The sequence below is a fragment of the Rhinolophus sinicus genome, linkage group LG05 (assembly GCF_036562045.2).
Source record: "Rhinolophus sinicus isolate RSC01 linkage group LG05, ASM3656204v1, whole genome shotgun sequence".
NCBI classification, from domain to species: domain Eukaryota; kingdom Metazoa; phylum Chordata; class Mammalia; order Chiroptera; family Rhinolophidae; genus Rhinolophus; species Rhinolophus sinicus.
The window spans coordinates 1,322,159-1,340,762 of record NC_133755.1 but is presented as its reverse complement, the minus strand read 5'-3'; positions in this window follow the sequence as shown (position 1 = coordinate 1,340,762).

Sequence of the window (18,604 nt, the reverse complement as noted above, 5' to 3'; positions counted from 1 at the left end):
GCGTCCGGTCGGGGTGGCATGAGGAGGGGAACATCTGGGGGGACTCTTGGTTTCAGGCCTGGACTCAGCGGTGGTGCCAGTACCTCGGAGCAGGAATGAGAAGAGCCTGGGACGCGGGGGCCTTGAGGCATTGCTGGGGCATTCGGGTCCCTGGCAGTGCAGTCTGACAACATGTCTGAAGCTCAGGGAGGCGACAGGACTTGTCTGCTGCACGTGTGGAGGGAAAATGAGCTGGGACGGGAGATCGTAGGACAGGCCTGGTTCAGGAGTTACCGTGTGGGGAACCCAGGGAAGCTCAGTTATGCTTCTCACTAGTGACTGAGCTTACACACGCGGTGACATTGGCGTCACCAGATGCCACAGGAATTGCCAGAGTTGGACAGTTTGCTGAGGTTAGCACAGGCTCTGCCACCATCGGTCCGTGAAGACTTCACCTGCCTCATAGGAGAGGAAGCTGAAGCCACAGCCAGTACCCGCCAAAGCTTGGCTGTGACCCGGCCCCTGGCCCCTCCCCCCATTTCTCTCTTCTGTCCCCTTAAACCATAGCCTCCTGTCCACAGTCATGGTTTAAAATGGATCAGATGTGTCCCCCTCCCAGAGGTTTTGCACAATCGCATCACAAAATAGTGACAATAACGGGAATTGTTTTCCATTTACTGAAGGGAAAAGAGTCTAGAGCTTTGCTGATGTCCACGTGGTGGGATGTGCCAATAAATAATTACAGTGACATTAGCAATCACCTGAATTGTAAGTGTAGAATAACTGGAAATGGGCTTTTTCATGTGGAGGTGGAAAATGCTGGGAATTCTCATAGCTGGGTCTGCATGCAGAGAGGCATACGGGGTTAAGTCTTGTGGTTTGCAAAGTAGTTATAGCTGTGGTCCAGAAAATCACATGCTAGAAGTCCAGGTGAAAATTAAATACAGGTCTGAGCATCTCCGAGACGTGCCTGCCCGCCTCCGTGTTGCCGGTCTTCACCCTTTTCGCCCGTCTTAAATTGCAGTTGCTACTTAGTTGAAATTCCTATCAACCTCTTTGGAACGTCTGACAAATAATATCGAATCTGCCCTGTGGCTGGAGTGTTGGATGGAGTCATAAAAGTATAAATTTCAAAGAGCATCTGAAAGTCAGCCTAAGATTCACCCCGCCCAGTATTCTTGCCCTGGGGCTGGGATTGTGAGAGGGATGAGGAAGGTGTGACTGTCATTTGTTCCTTCAGTCGGCAGGAGAAATGTACGGACACAGAAAGGACCATGGAGTCCTATCCTGTGTCCTGTTACCCTGAATAAACCAGCGGGCGGGAGGAAGGGAGCTCTGGTCACTGGGCGTCCACTCCAGACGGGTGCCTCACCGCCCCAGCCATTGTTTCGTTTTGTTTTATAACAACTGTAGAAGGTTCCCACATGCCTGGGTCGGGGGTCAATCACCGCCCCTGGGAGGGGTGGAGGGGCCTGCGAACCTGCACAGTACCCCTGAGACTCATTCATCGGTGCCTGTCCCCGAAGCCTGGGCTCCCGCTGTCTCCTCCCGGGCTCCGTGTGTGCCCGCCCATGCCAGGCGGTCTGCAATGGGCCTCCAGGACCCCAGGGCCGTGGTCACGCCCCTTCCAACCTCCTCGGCCTCACCCACTGGACATTCCTCTTACAGCTCATTTCTCTTCCTGGGGAACTTGTTCCATTCCGAAAATCGCTTCCTGGGTCAATTTTAAATGATCTACTTTCTAAAATTCCTCATCTCACAAAGACTTCTTGTATCCTTTGTCTACAGTATGGTCTCAGCCCTGAAGTCGTTCATTCACCCACTTATTCATTCTTTATTTCATCCTATGATGTGTGAAGCCTGCACACTCGGGGAGGACGCCCAGACTGTGGCCTCGGGAGCCATATTGTGGCTGGAAGGAGGTCTCTAACCTCCCAGAGATTACAAAGGAAGACACCAGTGCTGCAAGGACAGCAGGGTATGTGTGTGTGCGTGTGGGTGTGTGGGTGTGTAGAGGGGTAGGGAGGGATACGTACAACCTCTGATGTGAGCCACGCAGCGGGCCACGGAACTGCCTCGCGTGGCTGAGTAAGGGGCTGGCCCCACATTTTATCCCGCCTCGGGCACCCCCCCCTCACCTGAGCAGACGTGTCCGTTTCCCCACCCTCACTGTCCCTAGGGGCACATGAGGACAAGGAGCAGCATCCAGTCCCAGCCACGTCCCTGCTTCCACTCCAGCCATGACAGCAGGGTATCTTCTGGGACAAGGGCCACTAGTTGGGGGCTAACGACCACAGGAAATTGTTTTTTCTCACCGCACTGGAGGCCGTGAGTCCAAGATCAAGGTGTGTGCAGGCTGGGCTCCTCATCTGAGGGAAAGCCCTTCTCTGCCCCTTCAGCTCCTGGCGGCAGGCGTCCCCTGGCTGGTGACAGCGTCTCTCCAGCTCTGCCTCTCCCTTCCCTCCACGTCTGTCCTCACGTGGCAATCTCCTTCCCATGTGTCCTCTCGTAAGCTCTCCAGTTCAGTGGCTCAGCGCCCGCCCCAATGACCCCATCTTAACTTGACCAGCTGCAAAGACCCTATTTCCCTGTAAGGTCACAGTCACAGGGGCTGGGGGTCAGGACTTGGCCATATCCTTTGGGGGGACACAACTTACCCATAACAGCTGGATCCTTGGTTCAGGAAGTGGGAGGTGCACTGGCCCTCAGACCTGCCGCCTGCCCAGCGGCCATGGGCTCTGCTTGTGGCCCCGAGTGATGACACACACATGTCCCCAGCAGGAGGGACATGCCTGGCCAGCGCTGCTGCAGAGCCCTCTGCCCCCGCTGTGCTGTCCCTTTGCCTCCTCCTGCCTCCCCTTTCTTCTACCCTCTGAAATTCCATCTTGTTCTCAGCTCTTCCTGTCCCACTCAGCATGGTTCCCGGCTGGGGACACTGGCCTGTTTTCTGATTCTTCCCTGTGGCCTCATGTGGCCTCATAGGACTCCAGTCTGACAGTGGCTGGTGTGGCCACAGAGCAGGTACCCGGGTGGAGCAGCAGAAGGTGGAGATGAGGGGCCTGAACCTGGATGCGGCCTCTGTTTGCAGCTGGGCTTGTTGCCCATGAGTGTCGGGACCCAGGGTGAGGGCAGCCCTGTCCCTCCAGCCCCACCGACCCTCGTCCCCCAGGCAAGGGTATTCAAGAACGGCGCTGTCTGTCAGGGCAGAGGGAGGGAGCGAGGGAGACGAGGCTGGACCCAGAAGAGAACCCAGTGAGGCCTCGAGCGCCAGGCCCAGGAGATGGGGCCTGTCTGTCTTCTGTCAGCTCGGGGGGGTGAGGAACAGGAGCTGAGCAATGACACACAGGCTGCACTTAAAAGTAATTCTCTTGGTGGTTTAGTGAGTCGGCAGAAGGTGAGACCAACCCGTCACGAGACTGTCCCCTGTTGAAATGACCTTGGGACGTTGAAGTGCCCTCAGAGTGCGAGGCGGGCACTTCGGCCCCTGTGGTCCAGTTGTTCCGCGTGGAGATGGGTCTGGGGTCAGGAAGCCTTTCCATGAACGATGACACGGGTGGTCCCGACATCACCCCCGTGCGGATAGCAGCCTGTGAGGGACCCTCACAGCTTTAAAGTGAAAAAAGAACGTTACGACAGGTGTCCCCAGCCTTCACAGTGGCTTAGTGACTCCGAGGGAATAGGGGCCTGCTGTAGGCTGTGGCTTCAGGAGTAGGCTGCCCCCTTCAAAACCTCCCTTCAGCCTCCGACAATGATGGCAATGGGCCCTCCCAGAAGGAACGGGTTATAACCAGTCAAGGCTTGGCTCTTTACAATGCGGGTCCCCTGCGGGTGCCACACAGAAGCTGTTAGCAGCCATTTAGCTGCCGTGTGCCAAGAGGCCCCGGGGAGTGGGGGGCAGAGGTCCCCATGTGCCTGACTTCATGGTCCTGTGCAGAAGCTCCAGGCCCCCCTGCCCCCCACTCCCACCCCCACCCACAGAGTGAGGTCTGGCTGCGTGTCATGCAGAGATCCTGAAATAACGCTCCGTTAGCCAGGAGCCACCGAGCATGTGCCGACCAGGATGCAGAGTGGAGGCAGGCCGCCAGAGCAGGGGGATGGGGGGACCGCAAGTAGGGGAGCGATGCCAGTGCTGTGAATCTGTGACACCGGCAGCCGGGGACCCTGAGCCATCATCGCACTCAGGGAGGGAAAGGTTCCTGTGAGGAGGAGACAGGTCTGTCCAACAGTGAGGAATGAGCAGAATTGACTGGAAAGGGAGAGGGGCCCTTGGGCATCGGGAACAGCCCGGAAAATGCTCTGAGCCCTGAAGTGTTGGGATGTGTCAGGAAATCAGGACGATTCTCCTGGGGACGTGAGCTCAGCGCAGGACAGGATCTCCACCCGGGTGCTATGCGCTTGGCAGGTGAAGATTATAAAGCCTGCGTCCCAGTGACTGAGCAAAAAGACAGGCAGTGTTTGGGGACCTCGGACGGCCTGTCAGTGCCTGTTCCGACAAGGAGCTGTCAGAGTGTCACCACTGCATGGCTGGTCACCTCTCTCATGATGCCGAGGCTTCAGGGAGAGACTCGGTGACTCCCAGGAGATGTCAGGTGTTACAGGGGAGCCACTGGGCTGGAGTCTGGCCCTGGGATGCCCCCACCCCCTGCCGTGTGCTGTGTGGGTGACCTTGGCAGGTTCCAGGCTCCCAGCTCACCTGTCACGGACAGGTGATTTCCCACGTGTGAAGGGACAGGCTGGCCAAGGGCCTCAGGCCGTCCAGCTGTGACAGGCACAACCCCTCGTCCCACTTCTGCTTAGGATGCTCGTCTATTGGACAGAGCGGGTTTGGCACTCAGACGTTTTCCAGGGGGAACAGGATAACAATGCAGTGACCAGCTGTTGACAAAGGACCACACCATCTGTCCTGGGAGATGGGATGACCGTCGGGGTTGGGGAGGGTCCCCGGCAGGATGAGGGCCCCTGCACTGCCGCCTCTCATGGAGGGCTCCAGCTGGCCAGCAGGAGGGGCACTGCTGACAAGGGTCACACACCGCCTCTTTCTCGACAACTAGAGATGGATTGTCCACTCATTCCATGGCCACTGACTGGCTGTGACTGCTCCAGGCACGTGCGAGACAGCGGGATCCTGAGACGGGCAGACAGGTGCTCTGGGGCGCGTGGGCCGTGTGTGGGTATGCACAGGGGTGTGTGCATGAGGGTGTGTGCACGAGGGTGTACACGAGGGTATATGAGGTGTGCATGGGGGTGTACACGGGGGTATATGAGGTGTGCATGGGGGTGTACACAGGGGTATATGGGGTGTGCAGGGGGTGTACACGGGGGGATGTGGGGTGTGCACGCGGGGGTACACGGGGGTATGTGGTGTGTGCATGGGGGTGTACACGGGGGTATATGGGGTGTGCACGGGGGTGTACACGGGGTATGTGGTGTGCAGGGGTGTACACGGGGTATGTGGTGTGTGCATGGGGGTGTACACGGGGTATGTGGGGTGTGCACGGGGGTGTACACGGGGGTATGTGGGGTGTGCACAGGGGTGTACACGGGGGTATATGGGGTGTGCATGAGGGTGTACACGGGGGTATGTGGGGTGTGCATGGGGGTGTACACGGGGGTATATGGGGTGTGCATGGGGGTGTACACGGGGGTATATGGGGTGTGCATGGGGGTGTACACGGGGGTATGTGGGGTGTGCATGGGGGTGTACACGGGGGTATATGGGGTGTGCATGGGGGTGTACACGGGGGTATATGGGGTGTGCATCGGGGTGTACAGGGGGTGTGCCCAGGGTTTGTGCACAGTGGGTATACACATGGCCTGTGTGCCTGGGGCAGTCTTGATGTATGTCTGTTGTTCTACAACAGTTACCAATAGCAGCCTATCCTGTTCACTCTGAAACATCCCAGTTTGGGGTGTAAATGCTCAACTTATGCAAGCCAGTGGAGAGAAAGCAGTCTAGGAAGACCTGGGGTTGAGACCCTGAAGTGCCGGGGGGGTTCTCTGCTGCTGGGGGAGGGAGGGCAAGCTAGAGTTTCAAGCAGGGAACTAAACATTGCAAAAGCGAGAAAGCAAGGGGAGAGAGAGAGGAGAGAGAGGAGAGAGAGGAGAGAGAGGAGAGAGAGGAGAGAGAGGAGAGAGAGGAGAGAGAGGAGAGGGGAGAGGGGAGAGGGGAGAGGATACACGTCATTACACATTTGTCCAAACCCACAGAATGGAGGGCAAGGGTGAGCCCTGATGTAACTGTGAACTCTGGGTGACTGTGGCATGCTGTCAGTGCAGGTTTCATCAGTTGTCACAAATGTCCCATCTGGTGGGGATGATGACAGTGGGGGAGGCTGTGTGGGGGCTGTGGGGGAGGGAGTGTCTAGGAAATCTCATCTCTGTGCCTTTTCCCCAATGTTTCTGTGAATTTAAAACTGCTCTAAAAATATAACGTCTTTGAAAGGCAAGGGAGTCAGGGAGGTTTGGGAAGACTCTCTGGAGGGCGCGGGGAGGGGGGATTTGAGGGCCCTGCAGATCTGGGTCAGTGAGGGGCCATGGGGGGGCATGCCTGTGGATGTGTCAGGCTCAGCCACTCTCCTCGGGAGGCATCAGGCTGGCCCCTGGTCAAGGCCTGGCGACCAGGTGACCAGGACCAGAGTGGTCAAGGCATACGGACCGTTGTAGCGGCAGGCGTGGGACACCTGGTGCTGGCCTGTCCTGGGCACTCAGGCCCGGGGTTATTTAGGGGCAGCTCTGCAGGAAGGAAAGGGCTGGTGTCCCCAACTGCCCCAGCCAGGAGTGTCCCTGCTCCAGTCTGAGCCTCCACGTACCCCTCCTGGCTCTTCCTCCTGGTTCCCCTACCCCTCCAAGCACCCCCCTCCCACTCCCCTCCCAGGAGCCCCCTCTCTCACCCCACTTCCACGCTGACTCTTTCTCCCGTGCCCTCTCCTCCCCTCCCCTGCCCTCCCCTCCCGTGCCCTCCTCTCCTCTCCCTCCCCTCCCTGTTTCCCCCCTCCTCCCCTGCCCTCCCTCCCCTGCCCTCCCTCCCTGCCCTGCTCTCCCTCCCTCCCTCCCTCCCCTCCCTCCCCTCCCCTCCCTCCCTCCCCTCCCTCCCCTCCCCTCCCCTCAGCCCTGGCTGAGCCCCAGCTCAGAGGCAACCCCTGGTGATCTGTCTCCACATGTAACGGCTTCTGTCTCAGCAACTGACCCTTTTATCTGTCTTCCTTCTGCTGTCCCTGCCTCTCCCCATTGCCTGCCAGCTGAGCCCAGGATGGCAGGAGAGAGGAAAGTAGAGAAGACAGGCAGCTGCTGCCAGCAGGGGGTGGGGACGAGGACAGGGGAGAAAGCACCAGACCAGCCTCCGTAACCACAGTGCCTGTGGCGGGGAGTGAGTGTGCATAAGAGTGCGTGAGTGTGCACGTGGGCTCCTGTCACCCTGGTGTCCAGGGGTGTGGTGTGTGGGGAGGCCCTGTCGGAGCCAGAACTCCCTGTCTACACAGCAGGGCACCTGGGTGGCGGGGCTGGGAGCAGAGGTGTCCCTGGGCCAGCCTGGTAGCTCCCCTTCCACAGGAGCCACAGGTCAGCCCCGGGGGCCTCAGCCCCAAAGAGCTGCAGGCCTGGGTTGCTTCCTGGCATCAGGCCTCCTTCGGGGGCTGCTCAGTGTGTGGCCTGGACGGTGGGGACACTGGCTCATCCTCAAGGAGGGGCCTGATTTCCTGGGGGTGTCAGAGGGTTACATGTGGGGTGCCTCCAGGGGCTTTCTCTGGCAAGCAGGAGTCAGAGCGGGTTAATGAGAGGGACACTGAACCAGCTGTAAACAGTCCGTGAATAGGCCGAAAATAGAATTTACGGGGAGGGGATGGGGACACCCACTCAGGTGTTCCTGAGGTTCACTGCAGTGACTGAGCCGCTGGCTGCAGGTTTGCAGTGGTGCCGTGAGGGCTCTGAGAGCGTCCCTGGGATGCCCCCAAATCAGCCCTCGGACCCCCCTGTGGGTGGTGTGGAAACTGCCAGTGGGAGCCACGTTCTCTAGAAGGAAAACTTGACTACTTGACTGAGACCCTGACAGCCAAGGCCCCCCTTTAACCGTCGTCCTCCGTCTGAGGTCACGTTTGTGTTTCCAGGGCGGGCTTCTGCTTGCAGGTAAATGTGGACAGTCACACGCGTGAGCTTGTCTGCTCCTCGCAAAGTGCTGCTCCTATGGGACTAATTTTGGAGCAGAGACCTCACTCCCACTTTGTTGTAAGCCGAGGGCTGTCATAGGCCGTGGAGGGGACCTCAGCCCCGGGAGATGGTCTGTGGAGGAGCATGTCCTCAAATGAGGAGGCCGGACTGATGGCCAGAGGAGAGGCCACCTCACGAGCATCAAGGGGACATGTGGCCAGGTGACGACCCCTCAGCATGCTCACCTGTGAAACGGGGTGCTAGACGGGCCCTCCCGGTGTGCTGTGCGGGTTACATGTCAGGTGGGCACCAAGCGCCTGGCACATGATAAGCAGGCAGGCAGGCTGGACTCGGTCGCGCCAGGCCCTCGACAGGCCCTCCTCTCCCCCAGGCAGCCTGCAGGAGCCCCTGCCCCCGCCAGGGGAGACATTCCTTGTGTGGTGAGCCCTGGGGCCTTTATCATGGAAGCCATGGCCGTTCACACCTCACTGCATCAGTGTCCTGCGGGGACTGGGCTATACAGTGGTACAGACAGTGACCATGTGCCCGCAGAGCCTGCACTCGGGGCCAGGCCTGACCACGTGCCTTGTCGCGATATGTCGAGCCTCTCATGTTTCCCACATAGCTGGAGGGAACACACGTGTCACCGAAGCGTAGGACAGGACGTGTGAGGACGAGGCGGCTCCTGTGTGAGCTTAGGGCCTGGCTCGTGCAGGGCGGACGTGAACGCACCCATGCAATTGCTGAGAGCCCTGCGTGTGCACGTGGCGCTGTCATCCCATAGGCATCTCTTTTCAACTCGCTCGGCACCCGTGTGCAGTGACGTCTGCATGGGCTGGACGGCCAGCAGACATGGCTGCACAGGCTGCGAGCACAGCTGCTGCTGCTGACGGCATTCACACGAAGGCAGAGCATGTAGATGGGCATAATCACGGACCCCAGGGCACCCCTTCTGTGCGCACCCCAAGTCTGTCTTGGAACGGTGTGCTCCTCCCAGCCGTGGGGTTCTCAGTGCCCAGAGAGCAAGGCACAGCCTCGGGGAGAGAGGAGCCTCAGCCACGAGGCCCTTGCAGGTACAGGCCTGGGTGGGTCCCGCAGCTGGCCGTCACCACGGGGCGTCCCCAAGGTCAGGTGTGTGCATACAGCAGCGCTGTACGCTCAGTGTTCTGCTCAGGACGTAGAGAAATTAGAACAGGACTGACGGGATCAGTGAACTCGCTTCATGGGATGAGAATACGTGCATCTTACAGCCCAGCATTTTGTTGTGAGGGGCCACCCCTGCCATCTGTTAGCGTCCCAGGTCCTCCTCACTGAGGCAGCCTGGCAGCAAAAGGAGTGTTTCGAAGTCCTGTTGTTCCTGTGTTGTCCACGCTCCTTCTGTGGGTGATAAATGCCACACTGGGACCAGCCAGGGGCTGGAAATTGGTGACGCCAGCTGGGCCTGTCCCCGCGGCCCTGGCTGTGCTCCAGTCCTCTCTCCAGTGGCAGGAGAATGAGAGGTCGCTGCCTCTTAGGTGCTGTCTGACTCTGGCCTCTGGCTCTCAAGGAGCCGGAATGAGCCGGAATGAGCCGGAATGAGCCGGAAGGCCTCTAGAGGGGCTCTCAGGTCGGAGCCACTGTTTCATCCAGTTCTGATGGGGTCCACGCCCCTCCCCCTGGGCCCACGCACCCCTCCCGCACCATCTGCCCACACCCGGCTGGCGCCCTGTCAGCCCTCCCGTCTACAGCTGTGAACCTGGGAGAGCTAGGGTTTGGCTCAGCAGAAAAATGAATTTGAAATCTCCCCTCTGGGCCCCCCCTTTGCTCTCCCCATCCCGGCCCCCCTCCAGGACCAATTTATCTGCCAGTCCAGCCTCCAAGTGGAGTCAAGGCCAAGTTGGCGACCTGCCCACGCTTGTCAGCTTTGACCAGATGACAGGAGAACAGCACTCAGCCAGGAAAGGGCTGCGAGTCCCCGAGTGAGAGCGCTGCCAGCAGCAGTGCCAAGGGGGGTGCTGCCAGAAGGTCCGCCAGGCTGCTGAGGAGTGGCACTGGGGAGGGGTCCCTGTCCTCGGGCGGATATAGAGCATGGTGTGTGTGTGTGTGCACGTATGTGTACAAGCACACACATGCTTACGTGTGCACATGTGTGGGCATGTCTGCATGTGCACATGGGTCCATGCATGCCTGCTTATGTGAACACATTCACATGCCCGTGTTCACACAGAACACACATGTTCCATGTATGTGTTCATGTGAACAACGCATGCCTTGTGTGTACGTCACGGTGCATGTATGTGTGTGTGTGCATGCATTCCTGGTGTGGCAGGGAAAGCACCAGGTGGCATGTAAACATTCCCAGCCATCCGGGGCCCCTGTAGGAGTTTTGTGGCGTCCGTACTGTCTTCACCTTGACATATGACATCTGCTCGGGGCAATTCCACGTGCCATGTCCCCACGGAAGCTGTGCCCAGGCCCAGACTCCCTGTCACATCTGAGCTATGCACAGCTGGAGCTGAAGGGCCTGCCAGGGCCGGCCTGGGGCACACAGCCCTGCTCCTGGGTCCCTGGCCTTCGGCAGAATGCAATGAACAGACTCATTTGTTCATTCAGTAAAGGTGCTCTGGGTAGATACCCTGCGTGTCCACCTCTCTGGGCTGTGGGGATGCTGGAGAAAATGAAAAGAGGCCCGGGTGCTAGTGGGAAGAGGGCGGAAGGAGCCTCAGAAGTCGCCTAGTCCAGCCATTGCACACTTTATCTGAAGCGACCTTCTGTAGTGTCGGAGACCAATGTCCACTCTGCCCTCGTGTGAAAACCTGATGTCTTGGGTTCCAGTTCCCACTGTCATCCAGTTCACTCCTCCCTTCCTGACCTTCTCGCTCTCTTTGTCCCCACGTTCCAAGCTTGGCCTCATCGCACCCTGGGTGCAGTCCCCAGGGGTCTCCACTTCACCCTTGGCTGCAGCCACGTCCATGCAGAGGCCTCTGCCTAAAGGACTCACATGAAAGCAGCCAGTAGGGTGCTGTGAGCATGCTGGTTTCATCCCAAACCTGGCGCCCCTCCCTCCAGTCTCTGAGCTGGTTCCAGAAGTCCCCATGACTGCTGGCCCCGTGCACACGCCACTGCCCTGCCCTGAGGTGCCCCCCTCTCTGTATCCTTTGGCTTCAGCACTTCCAAAAACCCTGCCCTGGTCCCTCTGCCCCAGGGTGTGCCTGCCCCGTCTCGCAGCGCCCCTCCCGCTGACACCCATCTTAGTCCCTGCTGCAAACTGTCCCCATCGAGCTTCCTTCTTGTGCAGACAGTAGACAGGGCCCTTTTTGCTGCTCTCTGCTCCTCTGCGTGGAATCCTTCCTTGGCTCTCTGTGACCTTCAGGCACAGTCTCAGCACTTCAAGGGCACATGAGGCCTCCCCATCTGGCCCTGTGCCGTCCTGACTCCTGCACCCCCCCAGTGGGAGGTCACGGAGCCGGACATGCCAGGTCCCTGGGCTCATTGGGCTCCCACAGCGAGCTTAGGCTCTCACCCGCCTGTCGCCTCCGCTCTGCCTCCTCCTGGACCTGTGAGCTGAAATGCGCTTCTGGGGCTTCCCAGCACCCCTGGATCTGTCACTATCAGAGGAGACTGGCTCCTCACTTCCCCACCGCGTCTGAGCTCTCCAGGGCTGGGTGAGTGGGATTTCCCCCACTTACCTTCTGTCCAGTAAGTATTTGGGAAATGAACGAAAGACCACGCTCTCCCTGTCCCTGCGCTGTGATTGGAGGAAATGACCACTCCCTCCCCATGTCCCCAACCTGTGGCTCAAGGCTACAATGACAGGCACAAACCCATCCTAGAGGTGGCTCCCTGACCATTGGAACCTTCCTGACAGGACATGGGCGGCTGCTTCCACCACTAGCTCTGGGTTTGTTTCACAGCCGTGGAGCTGGAACACTGCGGCCTCAGTGGGCCTCTTTCATTCACTCGGCAGATTCTATGGAGGAAATCGTCTTTGCCAGAGGCTGCATAGGTGCTAGTGTCCCAAAGCTGACGCGCAGCTGTTCCTGTCACACAGGGATCGGGTCGCCTGGTCTCCGAGGTCTCTGCCTGGTGTGCTCAGTGCCCTCCCGGCGCAGTCTGCTGGTGGGGCTGATGCAGCCACTCTTTTTGGGCCCAGAGTGCCAGGCTGTGGAGACCCCGGTGCCCCTAACCCCGCTCTCCAGCAACCAGACCACACCTCCCCTTCCTGGTTGGCATCGCCAAGCTTTGACAGCCCAACCTCCCGAGGGTCTCCCGGGCGTCAGGGATCAGTGCCCACATGCTGGGCACAAACAGTCCAGTCCTGGTTTTCATTAGCCCCCAGGGAGTCTCATTCCCGTGGCGTAAGCAGAGCGGTGAGGACAAGGTGTGTGGGGGCTGCCATCTCTTCAAGGGGTAAATGAGGGTCATGGAGAAAGCAGGGAGGGTGCTATGGGACCCTGATAAAGAATGTGGGTGTCATTCTGAGTGCAAATGGGGTGCATGCACATGTGATGCTTGAGATGCCCCTGAGGTCCAAGTGGGGCCACTAAGCTGGTGGGGGTATTTGCGCTCAGAGAGAAGCTCTAAACTAGAGAAGGGTGGGGATCCTTGGCTTAGGGTCGTATTAAGGTACACAGTGGCCAATTAGAGTCACCTGGGGAGAGGCGAGAAAGATGCATGGATGCCCTTGCTCCTTCTCGGACTCTGTGTTATCCCGCTGTGGCTGCTGTGACAGACGGCCACAAATCGAGTGGCTTAAAACAACAAAAACGTAGTCTCTCCTAGTTCTGGGGGCCAGAAGTCCAAAATCGGGGTGTGGGCAGGGCTGTGCTCCCTCCATAAGCTCCCGGTGGAGGATCCCTCCTGCCCCTCCCACCTTCTGGGGGCTCCATGTGTCCCTGGCTTGTGGCTGCACCCCCCAATCTCTGCCTCCTCTGTGTGCAGGAGCTCCTTCTGCTGCTCTTTCTAAGGACACTTGTGATGGATTCGGGGCCCACCCTGATAATCCAGGGTAATCTTCCCACGTCAGGGTTCTTAACCCCATCCACAAAGACCCTTTCTCCTCATGAGGGCACATCTGCAGGTCCCAGGATTGGGAGCTGTTACTCATCCCAAGCCGTGAGGAAAGCCTGGGGGCAGTACCTTAGAACAAAGAGCTGGAACTTGGGGTGAGGCTTGGAATTGCATTCCTAGGCTGATGGAATTGAAGTAGGATTCTCGCTGTCCGACCATAGGCCTATTTCTTGGTTATCAGAGCCTCAGTTTACTCATCCGTAAAGTGGGGTGACACTGTCCCTTATTCTTGCTTGGTGTTGGGTCTCATGATGTCATGCATGTGAGGTATTGGGTAGAGTACCTGACACACAGATAGGCCCCTCCTCTCCTTGGCTGGAACTTTAGGGGTTCCCTGTCCCTAACATCACTGCTTTGGGGTGACCTGACTTGTTTAGCTGTGTCTCAGGCCACCCTTAGACTCAGGCTGGGGTCTTTTCCGGAGAGAAATGGAAGGCACACAAGGCAAGCTCACCCAGGCTGGCTGAGGGCTCTGCCCTGCTCGGGGAGGGGGGGCTGGAGCTGTGGGGGAGACAGGGCTGAGACGCTGCAGGGAGGACGGCCTGCTGGCTCCCATGCTCCTGAGCCTGGCTGCCTGGAGCTGACGGGAGCCCCAGGCTGGGCGTGCGGTGCTCATCTTTCCATGGCAACCAGGGAAAGGAGCCCGGTGCGCCGTCTCCATGGGAGCGGGGGTGCTGCTGTCTGCAGGAAGAGCCCTTATTGCAGCCCAGCGCATGGCATGTGCCCATCAGGGGCACACAAAAGCTCTGTCCTCTAGTCCCTGAGGGTGGCATGATTGGCCAATGATGCAGAAGAGGAACTGAAATGGAGAGGCCCAGGGCCTCGCCCACAGGCACCCGCTGTGGGCAGATTTGGGACTGGAACGGGGCTTCTGACTGGTGGCGGGCGCCTGTCCCCAGGGGCTGTGGACTGCTCCAAACCCCGGTTTGCATTCCGGTTCGCTCCACCCAGGGGCCTCACTGCCTCTGAGGGGCAGAGCCCGGCATCAGCCTGACACTGAGAAAGGAGGATGGACGCCACCCAATTTCAGGAGACCCAGGCATTCTGAGGACGTTCGCCACCCTGGTAGCTCATTTTGGGGTCTGTCAGCAGCACATCCTTTACTAAGAAACTGTGAAAATGCCCAAGTGGTCAGAAGGCGTTTGCAAATGCTCCAGTGTGGCAAAGCATTGCTTAAAAGGGGGGCTTGGATGAGGGAAGAAAGAACATGGAAAACGAGAGGTGACAGAGTCTTTGTGGTGGCAGGTCCAGCTCTGCCCACTGGGCCACCCCCTCCTGACTGGTCAGCCCCGCAGGGAGCCTGGCCCTCCCTTTGAAGACGCCTATGAGTAGCAGCCTTGGTGCCAGCAGATGCTGCGTTGCTCGACTCCCACGTCAGCATTGCTGCACTTTCCACCCACATTCCTAATTCCACTCACTCAGGCCCACAGAAGAGTGATTTCCCCTTTCCCGAGATGGTGCCTGGGAGGAGGGAGCCCCTGCCTGAGGGTGTCTGAGGACAGAGGACAACCACCCACTGTTGTCCCCGTGGACCTGGGTGCTGGTGGCCAATCCCAAGGTCTGGGTGCCTTCTGGGGCTCCTACTCACCCCTCAGGCTCAAGTACCCAGAAAGTTGTCACCGGAGGTCAGGCAAGTGTCCCCCACACAGGATGTGGCCTCCAGGGATGAAAAATAAGCTTTCTGGAGGGACAGAAAAGCGTAGAACGGGAGATGTGACATCAGGAGGAGAAACCTGGTGACCTGCAGACGCAGAGGCTGGGGTGACGCTGTGGGAGGGACCTGAGTCCTGCGTCCCTCCTGGTTAGTATTGGAGTCACCCTGCGGCTCGCGGAAATGGGCCAACATGCTGCTTTGTCTTCCAGGATGGCAGCGGGTTCTCGTGGGGTGGCGCCCTCACTGCTGGACAGCTTTGCCTTCAGAATGTTGTGTTTGTTGGTTTGCCAGTGTGCGCCGGTGAGCCTCCCCGGTGGGGGCCTGGGGCCCTGCCCACTGGGCTTCCCTAGCTGATGCTTCTCCTGTGGGGCCTGGGGTCCCGTCCAGGCACAGGCAGTGAGGGGCAGGAGGCCGGTCCAGCCAAGAACAGGAAAACACTGCGCCGAGCACCCGTGCACGCTGTGCCTCCTTGCTTTAAAGAAGGTTTCATTCTACTTTACTTTTTTGGGCAGTCTGTGCGTCATGAAGTGCACCTGACTTTGTACTGATCTGAGGCCCGAAGCGGACTGGCTCTGACAGTCCAATGTCTGAGTTGGAGGGAGGAGGGCCAGAGCCCATCGCCTTGGGATCAGCTGGTTTCTGGTTCCGGCATGAACCACGATTTCCATTTCCCCTGGGCATGTACTGGGTGTGGAGCTGCTGCCTCAGCCGCCAGCGTGGTCTCACTGCCTGGGGAATGGACGCCAGGCTCCCTCAGCAGACGCACCGCTTCACACTCTGAACAGCAGAGTTGGGGGCTCTGGTTCTCCACATCTGCAGGGACACTTGTCCTCACCTGCCGTTCTGATTGCAGCCCACCTGGGGCACTGAAGGGGGACCTCTCTGGTGTGATTGGCAGTTGCACCTTGTCTTCTGCTTACTTGAAATCTGTGTGTCTTCTTTGGAAAAATGTCTGTTCAGATCCTTTGTCCATTTTTAAGTTGCATTATCAGTCATTTTATTGTTGAACTGCATTCTGGTATTTTTAAGGTAGATATTTCCATTCTAGATGCTACTCTTGAGTGTAACTTAACAGAAAATACCCTCTGTTTCGTTGATCAAATGTATTGACTCCTACTATAGCAATGAAATAATTGCAGTGTTTTAAACATCCCTTCCCTGCCTTGCTTCTACTCATCGTCACCACATTTTCATTTGCTTGTCTTTCTTGGTGCTCACTTTTACATCTTTAAGTAACTTTTCTCTAGTACTTGATTTGTCTGCTCTAAATGATAACTTCTTACTCTTCACCTATCACGAAATGAAACAAAACAAAATGAAGGAGGAAATCAGGGACCTGTTCCCCCAGCCATATGCCACATGAAATAACCTGATTTGTTTTTTCATATTTTTCTCCCATACACAACATGGTTTCATGATTTGTTTATAAAAACTGTGTCATTAATCCATAGTTCTGACCTCTTGTTTTCTCACTCAGAAATAACTTGTGAAAATCCCTTCAGATTATCCCACACAGCTAATTATTTTAATGGTGAATGTTCGATGGTACAGATGGACTATTTTGCTCAGCTTCGCTCTAATTGATGCATACTTTACTTCTAATTCTCGGTCAAAACAACTATAATGAGAACTTTCGTGCATTATTAATTCAGTCAACAAACATTTATGGTGGAATATGTCCTGTAGGGCGCTCGTTTTGTTTCTATTGATGTTTTTGAGGGCGTCCCCAATAAACGGTACCTGTTTTTCCCATCTGCATTCTGAACACGTTGAAAAAGTAAATAGGAAAATAATGACGGAGGTAAAACCCACCTTTATTACTGGTAGCAGCCAAATTAGAGGGTTTGGCATTAGGTCTGTCTGCCAAGGAGGCTTCCAGCGGAGGCCCAGGTCAGGGGAAGTCCCGGCCCCAGGGCTGTGCAGGGGCCTCTCGGAGGCCAGGAGCCCAGGGGCAGGAACAGGGCCGGGCCCCACCGAGGAGGCGGCCCAGCTGAGCACCGGCCTGGGCACCGTCCCATATACCCCGGGACAGTCTCCTGGTGGCCTGTGCAGGATGAGCTCAGGGCACATCCGACCACCAGGAAAGCGGAACTGAAACACCATCTCCCTCGCATCTTCCCGGCCTGGGAGGAGAGGAGAGAGCCCGGGGGAGGTCGCGAGGGCGCAGCGTGTGCTCACGAGGGTGGCCGCGCCCATCTCGCGTTTATTCTCCTGTTATCACCTAGTTTTCCCAACAAGGTGCAAGCTCGGTGGTAACGGGTCCTCCTGGTGATCACGCACCTAGGCCGGCGTGCAGGTGCCCGGAGACCCGGCGTGGCCCCCGCGCTGCCCCTGCGGGTGTTGCGGTCTCTTGTCCGCAGGTGGCTTTCTCTGCGTCCCTTCTCTTTGTGTTATCGTCGCTTAATACTTTTAAAGGTTCCTTCGTGGGTTTGGTGGGGTTTAGAGGAAGCGAGGACATAATGCGCGCGGCCGCTTCCTCGTCCAGCGGGAACCCTAACCGCGTGTTTCACGGAGCCGGAGACAGAGGTGCGGACAGACAGGGAAGGCCCTGGTCACACGGCGGCTCAGGCCCGAGAGGCCGAGCTGGCCACTGGCCCCGCCCCCACGCTCTCGCCGTGGCTTAGGCCACGCCCACAACCTTCTTTCCAGGTTCAGGGTTTGAGGCCCCCGGAGGCTGGGGTTCTGGGACCCTCCAGCTCAGCCTGTAATTTCTTCCCCCTAGTGGAGCGATTCCACTGGGCGGCCATGGCCCAGTGGTGGGCGGGCCCTGGGCGGGGGGAGGGGCAAGGGGAGGGGCGTGCACCGGGCCAGCCCCTTCTGTGTGTTAGTGCTGGTTCCCCCTCACCAGCCCCGCGGGGGTGAGCTGAGGTCGGATACGCCCTGAAGACAGCAAGCGCCTTGTTACCATTCACTCATAAGCATGCGTATTGGGAAAGAAAGAAGTGTTGGAAGGGCGAGTTTTTTACCCCAAAGACGTCTTGGAAATCAGGGTTCTTGCCTGGGGCGCTGCGGGGGTAGCGCTGTCTCCACTGCCTGTTCCCTGACACAGCTGGTCTCAGCCCTGGCTCAGAGCAAGCCTGAGGCTCTGTTCACATTCTTCCCACCTGGGCTGCTGCCGGGAGGTCCGAGGTCCGAGAGGTCAGAGGTCGGAGGCAGCACAGCCTGAGTGTTCGCTTTAAGGTCACCGGGTGGCCGCAGGTCACCCACGGAGGCCGGCCAGGGCCCTGTGCATGCCCACCTCCCCTGCCTCGACCAGGGGCCATGGTTGGACTAGAAGGTTCCACCTGTAGGACTTTGCTAACCACCAATGGAAAGGATGGAGAGGCCACTTAGTCAACAAGTGCAGAGTCCTGCTTGCTGGGTAACCGCTTCCCCACATTCCAGGAAAGTGTCATCCATTTGCTCCCACAGGCCCCATTCACCTGGCTTAGACCTGGGTACAGGTGACCTCCATTCTTTCTTGGATGTAAAAGAGAAGTCATTTTCTTAGGTATAAAATTCCATAAAATTCAACTGAAATTGAATGTAACGAAATACATCCGAAAAGCTGGGCAGTGAAATCCCATCCTTCTGTGAAGATAGCCACACCCCATCCTCTATCGGGGTACCCCTCTTCCATCAGGGGCACCCCATCCATCAAGGGCACCCCCTCTTCCATCAGGGCACCCCATCCTCCATCAGCAGTACCCTCTTTCACCAGGGGCACCTCCCTGTTCCGTCAGGGACACTCCATCCATCGGGCACCCCTCTTCCATCAGGGCACCCTGTCTTCCATCAGGA